The sequence below is a fragment of the Bos mutus genome, chromosome 23, assembly GCF_027580195.1.
Source record: "Bos mutus isolate GX-2022 chromosome 23, NWIPB_WYAK_1.1, whole genome shotgun sequence".
Taxonomy (NCBI): Eukaryota; Metazoa; Chordata; class Mammalia; order Artiodactyla; family Bovidae; genus Bos; species Bos mutus.
The window spans coordinates 1,898,796-1,910,676 of NC_091639.1; positions in this window are offsets into that span (position 1 = coordinate 1,898,796).

Consider the following 11,881-nt stretch of genomic DNA (forward strand, 5'->3'; position numbering starts at 1 on the left):
TAAACGATCGGGCGGGACCCCCGCCCTCCTGGAGCTGAGCGGCAGCCCAGGCGCTCAGGTTAGTGAAGCCCCGTTCCTAGGGTCTTTGATGTTTTTTTCGTCCTCATCTCCTTCCCCTCATTGCTTTTGTTTAGCCCGTTCTTACGCTTCCCCAAACCTTTCTGTTCTCTGCTAAATCGAGCGTGTGGTCAGACAAGTAATTAAGGGCTGCAGAGGCCGGGGTGACGGTGAGTCTGGGCGGCTTGCGGACGAGGTGCCGTCAAGGTGAGTCACGGAGGTGCTCTCGGTCATGGCGAACCCACCCTCTCATCACTTCCCTCCCTCCGTCTCTTCCTCTCACTCTCTCTGAATGTTTGCAGAGTACCTGGTGTGGGAAACAAGTGATTGATTCTGGGATTTCACTTAAAAAAAAAAGCAAACCCTCACTTAAATACTGGTGTCTTTAGTAATTACAGGATCATCACAGAGGTGACCCCCCCCCCGCCCCCCGGCCAAAGGCAGAGAGAGGTGAGCCTATTTTCTGCGGTCTCTGTGAGGTCCTCTTTGCTCCAGACCAGCCACCCAGACTGAACTCTCTCTGGGCCCCCATGCGCCCACCTGGGAAGGGCGTCACGTGACCCTGGGCTCAGTGTCCACGAGGTGGGCGCCTCCAGGAGCCCACGCGGTGATGCGAGGGTCTAGGGAGAGGCCTGTTCGGAAAGCGTGTGCAGAGGGGCCGTGGGGCGGGGTGCTGGGGTACTGGGGTGCTGAGGGAGGGTAGTTGGGCCTGTGCGACCTGGAGGATTTCATTTTAGCCGCGAGAAGACAGTGACCGAACTGCGCCGGCTGACCGCGGTCTCCGTACCTCTTTAGCAGCGATGCGCGTTTCCAGAACCCACGGTACCCCGTGAGGCCGGGAGGTGAGCCCTGTTCTCTCTGCCCCGAGCCCCATCCGGCCATGAAGATTCGAGATGAAAGAGGAGGAGCTGAAGGTGCTGTGGTTTTCCTGGTGCGTCTGTGCAGGAGGGCGGAGGCCCGCCGGGCGCTGGTCCCGAAGCCTCAGGTCCACCCTGCGGGCCCAGTGGCATCTGGGCGGCTCTGGAGCACTCCCCGCCGCCCCAACGAACCCCAGGCTGGGGTTGCAGTGCTCTCACTGCTGTGGTTGGACTGGAAACCGGGCCCTGTGGCAGGGAAGGGCTGGGGTACAGGAGACGAGATGTGCAAGCCGATGAGTCAGGAACACAGACCGGTGGGGACGTCCTCTGAACCCAGAGCGAGGCCTTAAAGACACTTGCAAGGGGAGCCCAGGTCACCCAGACCAAGTGGGCGAGCAGAGAGCGAAGAACACCCCATCTGAACTCAAACTGCGACCTAAATGGAGAAACGGAAGCGCAAGGACGCCTCCCTGGGTTGCGGCTGAGAGGACGCGAGGACGTGCCAGCAGCTCCCCGCCTGCAGCGGGCACCCCAGTGGGCACCCCGGCGGGCAACTGGCATCCACACTGTTAGCTGAGAGCACACCAGGGTTCAGGGTCTGGTGCCAAGTGGGTGGGAAAAACCCAAGTGGCAGAGCTGGGCCCCGGAGTCTGCAGTTCTGTGCTGCAACTGGAAGCAAAGTGCAAGGAGCGAGGAGGTCCAAGTGGGCAATGCACTGACTGCTTGCCTGGAATGCTGGCTCCTCACCTCAGCACAGCGCCCAGGGCCTGTGGGCAAGGAGCTCACCACTGAGCTTCAGCCTCTGCGGCCGGGCGGAGGTCCTGCCGCCTCCCCCGTGGGCCTGCTGCGGAGCCGGGCTGGGCGAGTGGCTGGCAGGGGCTGCACAATGCTTCTTCCAGGCCTGGAAGCCATGGCAGGCTTTTAGCCGCAGCTTCTAGAGAAGAGTGTCCAGAAAGGGGCGACTGACCCAGAGGGGCTCTTGGAAATGAAGTTGACCTGGAAGTTTACAGGAGGACTGTGAACCAGGACTTTGAAGGATCAGTAACAAACAATTCAGGGTTTGTTCTGGGTTCTTGGAGAGTGTTCCCGCCCGGGTCCTTGGACTCTTGTTCTAGAAGTTGATAGGAGGCCAGACAGAAATCCAGGCATATCTCCACTGGGGGCTCGGCAGCGCAAGGGAGCCAAGACCAGCAACAGGTGCCCTGGGTGTTCCCTGAGGAGGGTGGGCCGGCCCCTTAAATGGGGTGAGCGTGGGGGCAGACTGGAGGGTGGCTTAGGTGGTCTGCCTCCCCACCCCCGGGGCGCTGTGCTCAGAGACCATGCACAGGACCCGCCTTTGCTCCGGCGCCTCGGAAGTGCCCTTTTTGTATCTTGTTGTTCATAATCTTCTCCGCTGGGCGTGCCTGCAGCTATTTTTAGTCCCGGCCCTTCAGTATCTTTGTATTTTGTTGCTCGAGGAGACGTCTGTCCAGGTACAAGCACTGCTGCGGCCGGTCCCAGGGCCCAGACTGTCTTGAGGGCCTGGCACAGTTTGCACAGCAGAGCGCGTGGAGGCTTCTTAGGGTGACGTGTGTGTGTGTTGGTTGCTGACCCATGTCTGACTCTTTGCGACCCCATGGGGTGCTGCCCGCCAGGCTCCTCCATCCATGTGATCTTCCAGGCAAGAATACTGGAGTGGGTTGCCGTTTCCTTCTCCAGGGGATCTTCCCAACCCAGGGATCAAACTCAGGTCTCCTGCATTGCAGGCAGACTCTTTACTGTCTGAGCTACCAGGGAAGCCTTCTTAGGGGTCTGGTTAAATACATCATATGAATGTAGTTGACTTTCCAAGCTAAGGCCACCTTTCTTTTTCTAAAAAAAAAAAAAAAAAAAAAGGAAAAAATTATGGTAAAACACATACAGTTTCCCTTTTCCCCATTCTGAAGTATAAGGCCTGTGGTATCACGTCCATTCACACTGTTTTGTAGCCATCACACCATCCATCCATAGGACTCCTCATCTTGCAAATCTGAAACTCTGCCCCATTAGACACTAACTCCCCGTTCCTGTCCCCCGTGCCTGGCTTATCCCACTGAGCACAGTGTCCTCGGGTTCCTCATGTTGCAGCCTGTGGCAGAACTTCCTCCATTTTTAAGGCAGAGTCCCCACGCTGAGCAGGGTCCTAGACATTCAGATGAGGGTTTCTTATGGAGCCAGGTTGGCCGGGAGAATCCTGCGGACTGAGTCCTCCTCTTCCGTCTGCGTCAGTGCCTTCTCAGCTCATCTCTCTCCCCGTCTGTGTACCAGCCTCTGAACCTTCTCTGCCCTGTGTCCCCAGGTGTGTTCTCCAGGCGGACCCCAACTGCTCATCACCCCGCACGTTCCCCCACCCGTGCCCAGGCCTCCCACGGTCCATCTGACTCCTCTCATCCTCCTGCACGGCGCTGCGTCTTCCAGGAACTCCTCCTGAGGGCTCCATCTGCGCGCGACGCACCCACCCAGCCCACTTTCCTTCTAGCCCAGCCCTCACTGTGCTGCACCGTCGTTATTTGCTTTTCCGCTCTTTTCGTTAAAAAGAGCTTTGTTTTCATTTTCTTTTGTCCCCCTGGTGCCTGGTACACAGTCGTCACTCAATAATTTGTAGGATAAACATATGCGTGGTTAAGTGAAAAACTGCGAACTCGCCTTCCATATAAACCAGGAACCATCATTAGGATCAATGGACTTAATTATTGCATTTTATGGACTGGGATAAAGACCTTTTTGGTGGAGATGTGATAAAGTTTGGGGCAAATAGGGAAGGGGCCGGTTCTGTTTAGATCTGGTTCTGTGCAGAGGCAGTGGAAAAGGTGCCGTGGAAGGCCTCCTGCTCTCTGAGTCTATAAATACCTGTATAGACACATAGACTCTTAGGCTATTCAAGGATCGATTCAGAAAGTGCTCAGATCAGAGGGGACGGCTTCACAACTCTCCTGGTGGGCACTGCACGCCTTCCTGGGCCCCACGGTGGTCTCCATCTCCTGCCCCCGGTGAGTAACCAGGTATCCGGCAGCACCGATGCACCTGCGCTCCGCACCGTGAGCAGGTCCATTCATCCGGCCGCGCTCCGGAAGCTGAGCCTCGGGTGTGGAGGGGTGCGGCCCTCCCCGCGCGCCGGGCTGGGCAGCCGGGGGCGGGGCGCGCGCTCAAGGGCATCTTTGTGCCCCCAGCACTCGGGGCGGGCCTGGAGCACAGATGGCCTCAGTAAATGTTTGCCGAGTGAGCCCATGAAAGGGCGTTTTGTCGCTGGATCTTTTCATTTTTCCCTTGGCTTGCTCCCCGCTCTCCTTGAAATAACAGCTGCTTTCATGGGCCGGTCTTTCGTTCTTGGGCCGCTGGACTCGTCTTCAGGGCCGGCAAGAAAACACCAGGAAGGGACACGGCCAGCAGCCACGGTCTGGGCACAGCAGGTCTACGCTCTGGGAGGGGCTCGGGGGCCGAGCCAGGGAAGGGGCTGTGACGTTGTTGCAGACCCCCAGGGCTCTGAGCCGCCGGCCGCCTCCCCTCCCCTCCCCTCCCCTCCCCCCTCCTCCCCCTCCCTCCCCCTCCCCTCCCCCCGTCCCCTCCCCCTCCCCCCCCTCCGTCCCCTCCCCTCCCCGCCGGGCCTTGCAGACTGAGCGCCGCTCTGCGTCACATGACCCTTCCCCGGGAGCCGCACAGTGTGCGGGAGAAGCAGCTTTTGTTCTTCGTCCTCCTTGTCCGCTCCTGGGGGGTCCTCGGCTCCGAGGGCTGCCAGGATTCTCACGAAGCCTGGGGGGCCGCGCCCGGAGCCGGCCGGGCTTCGTCTCCTCCAGCCTCCACCGGCAGCTGTGTCTCCACTTCCTCCCGCATCTCCTTGTGTCAGCCACCCCACGGGCTCCCCAGCGCCTTCAGGGGGCCCCTCTCAACAGCGACACACCCACGACGGCCACATGAAGTGGGTGTGAGTTTGCTCATCTGAAAAGTGCTGAGTCACAAAACAATCACATTGAGAGCAACCTAACTGAAAGGTTAAAAACTGGGATGGTGGGAAATTCTGAGGTCTGGGATGAGAGAAGAATAGAAGTCCCCCTGGCTTTGGTGACCCGGGCCAAGTCCCTGCCCACCTTCAGGGCTGTGGCAGGTGTCCAGCTGTGGAAGCCGACAGGGATGCAGTGTGGAACAGGCTCCCTGCCCCAGCCTGTGCACTCCCCGCATTCCCGCTCCCTGGCTGGCATTAGTGCCCCCTCCCTGGTGATGGGGGAAGAGGCCCCATTGTGTAGGTAGAGGCCCAGCCCTGCCCGCAGTGACCAAGGGTCTTCGGGGTCCCTTGTCCCTCCTTGTTCATTTCCTTGTTTGAAAACTCGAGTCATAACAGCCAACTCATGGGATCCTTGTGAGGGTCTCCCCCAGGTGGCCGGGCACCTGCCCCCATTGTTAATTATTGGCTGGTCCCTGCCTGAGGTGGAGAAGGCAATGGCATCCCACTCCAGTACTCTTGCCTAGAAAATCCCATGGACAGAGGAGCCTGGTAGGCTGTAGTCCATGGGGGCGCCAAGAGTTGGGCTCAACTGGGGGACTTCACTTTCACTTTTCACTTTCATGCATTGAAGGAAATGGCAACCCACTCCAGTGTTCTTGCCTGGAGAATCCCAGGGACAGGGGAAGCCTGGTGGGAGGCCGTCTGTGGGGTAGCACAGAGTCGGACACGACTGAAGCGACTTAGCAGCAGCAGCAGCGGCCCTGCCTGGGGGGTCAGACGCCATCCTCTAGCCCAGAGCTCAGTGAGTCCTAGAAGCTGCAGGGGTCAGCAGGGTGAGGACACCTGGCCATTGCCCTTGTTGGAACGTCCTTTCCTGCTTTGCTCTCTGAATCCTGGGCTTGTGTCCACCCTGCCCTGGGACTGTGGGAGGGCACCCATGTGGCTGCTCCCCTGGCCAGCCAGACTGGGGGAACCTTTTTATTCATCACTCATGGCTCGTCCCAGAGAAGGCAGTGGCACTCCACTCCAGTACTCTTGCCTGGAAAATCCCATGGACGGAGGAGCCTGGTAGGCTGCAGTCCATGGGGTCATGAAAAGTTGGACACGACTGAGCAACTTCCCTTTCACTTTTCTCTTTCATGCACTGGAGAAGGAAATGGCAACCCACTCCAGTGTTCTTGCCTGGAGAATCCCAGGAACGGGGAAGCCTGGTGGGCTGCCGTCTATGTCTATGGGGTTGCACAGAGTCAGACATGAATGAAGCGACTTAGCAGCAGCAGCAGCAGCAGCATGGTTCGTCCAGAGCCAGAGGCGAGGCCTGCTCCGTGCACGGGTGGAACTGGGGCTCCTGTTGGGCCCGGGGTGGAGGTGAAGTGAGGGGGACGGCTGGTCCACAGCAGAGGCTGAGCGGATTAACCTCTGGGTGGGGTGGGGCTGTGTTGAAGTGTAATTGGTAAAGAAACTGAACGAACATTTTAAAAGCAGTTACAGAAAAATCTCACGGTAGATGGTTCTGTCTGTGGTAACAGTGCCGGCTTAGCCTGCTTCTGCCTACCTGAAGGCTGGTCTTCCTCTGGAGCACACCAGCAGGGTCATCTTGTTTTCCTTTCATGCCCGAGCCTGATGACGTCAGAACCTGGGCAGGGCTTTTCTTTTGTGCCAGTGCTAAGAACGCTCTGGGACAGTTGGAGCCAGCAAAAATATTTTGTCTGCATTCGTAGAGAGAGAGTGGGGGAGCTGGCCTGAGGAGGGGAGAGGTGGATGCGCTGGGAACGCTAGCCTTGGGGACTTCAAAGACTGAGGAGGGCTTCCCTGGTAGCTCAGATGGCAAAGAATCTACCTGCAATGCAGGAGACTTGGGTTCAGTCCCTGGGTTGGGAAGATTCCTGGATAAGGAAATAGCAACCCATTCCAGTATTCTTGCCTGGAGAATCCCATGGACAGAGGAGCCTGGAGGGTTACTGTCCATGGGGTTGTTCACAAAGAGTTGGGCATGACTGAGCAACTAACACACACACACACACACAGACACACACACAAGGACTGATGGGAAATTAAAAAAAATAGGACTAGTTTTGATAGCCCCAAGGAAGATGGGCATTTTAGTAGTCTTCCCTGAAAACAGACTCCTCACATTAGGTAATTTTGGTCGGAGAATCGAATCCTCTTATTTTAAAAATGAGGGAAGATGAGAGCTGCTTACAGGACTCACTCTGCTATTCTGAGAATAGGTACCGGCCAGGGGCTGAGATGAGGGTGGAGGCGTGCGGTGGGGGAAGTATTTAGGTTAGTATCTGCGTCCAGATGGAGGTGATGGGCAGAGCCAGCAGGGAGAGGCCTGAATGCCTAAGAATCAGGGGCCACGTTCTGAACTGGGAGACTGGAGGGGCTGGCTTGCTGAGGGACCCCCGGGAAACGAGAGGTTTCTAGGCACATTCGATGGAAATGCTGGGTGGGCAGCGACCTTATAGGGTTGAAGCTCAGGAAGGAGGCTGCCTCCAGGGACACAAATTCGGGGGAGGTCAGTGTGGGCTGTGGGGTGGGGTCACCTGGCAGGGAGAGTGGCTTGGGGAGCGAGTGGGCCCTGGAGCTGGGGAGACTGGGACCACCATGACCCAGAACCTGGGGGGACCCTGAGAAGGGGCGGCAGGGAGGAGACATGCTGGAAGCCGCAGCAGCCGCGGCAGGGGAGAGGCTGTGTCAGGCTACGGCTCTCACAGCCGAGGTCTTTGGTGGCGTCGGTGGGACCCGCTCAGGCACGGGAAGGCAGCTGGATGGAGTGGGTTCAGGAAGGCAAGGGTGAGGAATGGCAGGCGTGTTGTGGGGCTGCTCAGAGTCAGTGGGAAGACAGGGATCTGTTTAAAGATGCATCTGCACACCAACAGGAGTAGTCTAGTAGGGAGGGGAGGGTCAAAGATGCAGGAGAGAGAGATACGACCTGCTGGGTGCTGCCCTGGACGTGAGACGGGGCCCGTGTGTGAGGGAGTGGACTTAATCCCAGGATGGAAGTGAATGTAATGGCTCAGTTGGAGAAGGTTTTTCGGGTTGGGGTGGGGGGTGGGACAGATATGGGGCAGGGTGTGCATTATTGAAAACTCTTCAGTTTAGAAAATGACTCAAATGGTTTAACCATTTGGGCCACGCCTCCTGACCCCGGGCCCTGGAAAATCTGGACTGCGCTGGTTGTGATCACTCTTAGAAAATCGTGCCGTTCTGCTGCGGTGGCAGAAAAGTGGTGCTCACCCAACACTCCACCTGCCCCCCATCCTGGAACCCCTCCACACCCAGCCACAGGGACTATGTGGGCAAATGGGCTATAAGAGGGTGTGATGCATCACTTCTGGGTCGGAGCACTGAAAGGCTGGACCCAGACTGCAGCTGTGACCCGAGGTGGCACCTGGAGCCCAGTACCCCCACTCCCCCACCTCCTACCCGCCTTGTCCAAGCTAGAAATACATCATGAGCTAAAGACAAGAGTTGGTTCCGTCACAGCACTGCCGTTTCAGGGTTAAAACATTACCATCATGTAACCTGGTCTATTCCTAACCTGATACCACCCGACCACCAGGGCATGTAGCAGAGCTTGGGTTTGATGTTGGATTAAAGGCCCAGGGATCCCATGAGAGACTCTGGTGGTGCTGCTGACATCCTGGATGTTCTTGTGACTCACTGACTGTGTGTGAACACGCCACACACATGGCTGGGGGCAGCTGCATCTCCAGGTGGGGCCCATCACGAACCTGAGAGGAAGCTGATAGGTGTCCTCCCCATGGGCGGTTCTCTTATCCATCGTCTAAAAAGCCTGTAGTTCTTGGTTCCTAGTGAAATTCAGACCGAGGCTCACAACCCAAACGGGTGGCAGAGAGAGGAGAGGGATGAGTCAAAACACCGCCTGTCCCCTCTTCAAGCTCACAGCTGGCAGCCGATCTCTCCTGAAGCCTCCTGCTGCTGGCTTTGCATCTGGGGGCCGCAGGCAGCCTGGGAAGCGGGAGCTGCTCTTTCACCTGAGTCTTCTAACATTGCACAGTTTAGAGAAAAGACTGACCCTGAGTGAGGATAGGATCCAGGCCCTCCCTTCGCTCTGCAAAGCCAAGGCGGCTCTGCATGGGCCTGCCTCCTTCCCACCTGCCACCCCGCGGCCCCCTGTGGAATTACAGGCTCCTGCCTGTCCTGGAGTGGAAGGATCCTGTTACCCGTCTGCATGCTTATCTGATCTTCACAGGGTACTAGCCCTGGAAGGCGCCTTGGAGATGACCTAAGCCAGTCTTCTCATTTCCAGCTAAGGTAACAGAGGCCCAGGGCAGGGACACGGCACTAGTGAGAGCTGGGCCAGGCCAGCAGCCTGCAGCCCCGGGAAGTCCGTCTGTTCCTCTGGCTCCCTCACTCCCCCAATCACTCAGTCCACCTTCCCTGTGCCTCTGACATGCAGGGCCCTGCCGGCTACCTCCCCCAAGGTGAGGGGCCCCGGAGCTGCCCCGAGGAGCTTCCTGAGAAAGAAGGTGGGCAGGAAAAAGGCCATTGCGCCAATGATTGCTCTGTGCGAAGTAAAAAGGCAGGCAAGGAGAGGCTCCCCACCGGGCAGAGTCGGGGCGAACCTCCGGACCGGGGGGTTTCTCCTGCAGGGAAGTCAGGGAGGGCAGGGGAGCACAGGGCAGGTGGTGGGGGTGGGGTTGGGCTTCCTTGTAGAGCTCAGTGTCTGCAGAGCATCACTCTGGAATGAAAACGGCCCCCGCAGTTGTTCTGCATTGGGCTGAAATGGCCTGGCCTTTCCGCAGCTGCTTCTGTCAGTCACTGGGTGTGGGCTGCCTGGGGAGGGGGTGCAGACCCTGAAGGAGTCCACAGTGGGAGGCTGTCCATTCTGGGCAGTTCCAGCAGCTGGGACAGCCAGTCCTCTTTTGAAGGGGGTCTGGGCAGCACATCTCAGAGGGCACCACAGTGTTTGCAGAACTGGCATGGTTGATGGGGTGGGTTCCTGAGGACATGCAGGAGGACAGGGTCAGAGCATAGGGGAAGAATCAACCTCGGACGCAGGGAGGGGGCATCTCTGCTTAATGAGGGGGAGAAGGAGGTGAGAATGAGGCCACCTGAAGGTATGGGTTTGAGTGCAGGGACAAGGCCTTGGGAAAATTGAGCCTGACAAACTCGATTTTCTTTCTAAATGCAGAAGCTGGGTCATCTGCTGAACTTGGGCTTGGTGGGGTTAGGGCTTGAGGAGAAGCGTCCTTGAGGCAAATGAGAGGGTGCGATCCTGGGGGCCCGCAGGGCAGTGTGTTAAGGGGCAGCTGCTGATGGGGTGGCTAGAGGTTGTAAGCCTGCCTGCTGGGTCATGTGACTTCCCTGGTGGTTATCTGAGCCCAGTGGGAGGAACACAGAGGAGCAGGATCCCACCTGTGCTGGGGCCGGACTGGGGAGGAGGCAAGGAACAGGGGGTTAGCTAGTTGCCTTAGGTTCACAGACAGCTCTTCAGGATTCTTTAGAGAGAGAAACTCTTGATTTGAAAATGGCGTTTGTCTTCTAAGGGGACAAGGCATTAAGAGGGTATTAGGAGTTAACGTGGGGGTGACGTCACCTGCTGTGGCAGTCCAGTTTATTGATTTATTTTTTCACGGATCACACTTTTGGTATTTTGTTGTGAAATCTTGGTCTGATTAAAGGTCACAGACTTTCTCCTATGTCTTCTGCAAGTCTGACAGTTTTTGGGTTTCCCATTTATGTCTCTGAACCATTTTGACTTCACTTTGCTGCTGCTGCTGCTAAGTCGCTTCAGTCGTGTCCGACTCTGTGCGACCCGACAGACAGCAGCCCACCAGGCTCCCCCGTCCCTGGGATTCTCCAGGCAAGAACACTGGAGTGGGTTGCCATTGCCTTCTCCAATGCATGAAAGTGAAAAGTGAAAGTGAAGTCACTCAGTCGTGTCCGACTTCACTTTGTGTATGATGTAAAGTATAAATTGAAGTTCATTAATAATTAAGGAAATGCAAATTAAAATTACATTGAGATACTCCTTAGGATGGCTAAATGAAACAGACTGGGAACGTACGGTGGTACAGTCACTGTCGAAACAGCCTGTCAGGTTCTTGAGAAGTTACACGTGGTGCAACCATTCTGCTCCAGGTCTTTAACTGCGAGAAATGAAAGCGCATGTTCATACAGAGACTGACTTGTTCACATGTGTTTGCAGCAGCTTGACTGCAATATCCCCAAATTGAAAACTGCCCAAGTGGACACCACCGCATGAGGGCTATTTACATAGCGATATGCCCAGCCAGCGAACCCTGATCATCAACACAAAGGAAGGAGCAACTGACTCACACAACAACCTGCGTGAATCTCAAAATAACTGTGAGGAGAGAAAAGGCAGACAAAAAATTGTACACACTGTACGTTCCATTTACATAAAACTCTAGAAAATGCAAACTACTCTGTGACTGAGTGCGGCACAGTGTCTCGGGTGGGGGTCAGGAAGGGCTCCCAGGGCTTGGGGAAGCCTCTGGGGGTGATGGGCATGTATCCTCTTGATTGTGGTGATGATTTTATGAGTTACATGTGTTACAGCTTCAGTTTGTATACTTTGATCAGTGCAGTTACTGTAGTTTATTTAATAAAGCTGTTAATCTATTATAATATTGACCTGAAAATTATAAATTGAATCATTAGCGAACAGAGCAAACTTTTTAACAAAACTTACCTTCTTAACTGTCAGTTTAATTTAGACCTATTAGAGATTTAAAAGGCAGAACTGATAGCTCTGTCCTTAAACCCAAGTTAGTTCCAACAGAATCTGACAAGAATGGGCACTGTGTTCTTTTTACTACAAAGACTCTCTCTCAACACACTGCAGGGTCCCTGTGTCAACTCTGAGGGTCCCAGAGTGACTCAAGTCAAGCTCCCCAGCAGGGCTGACAGTGGCCCCCGTCCCCTTCTCTGAGGCAGACGGGGAGACTGAGTCTCGGGCTGAACCGTTAGCCGAGGCCCATGCTTGTACAGGGATCAGCTCTGGGGTCTCGGA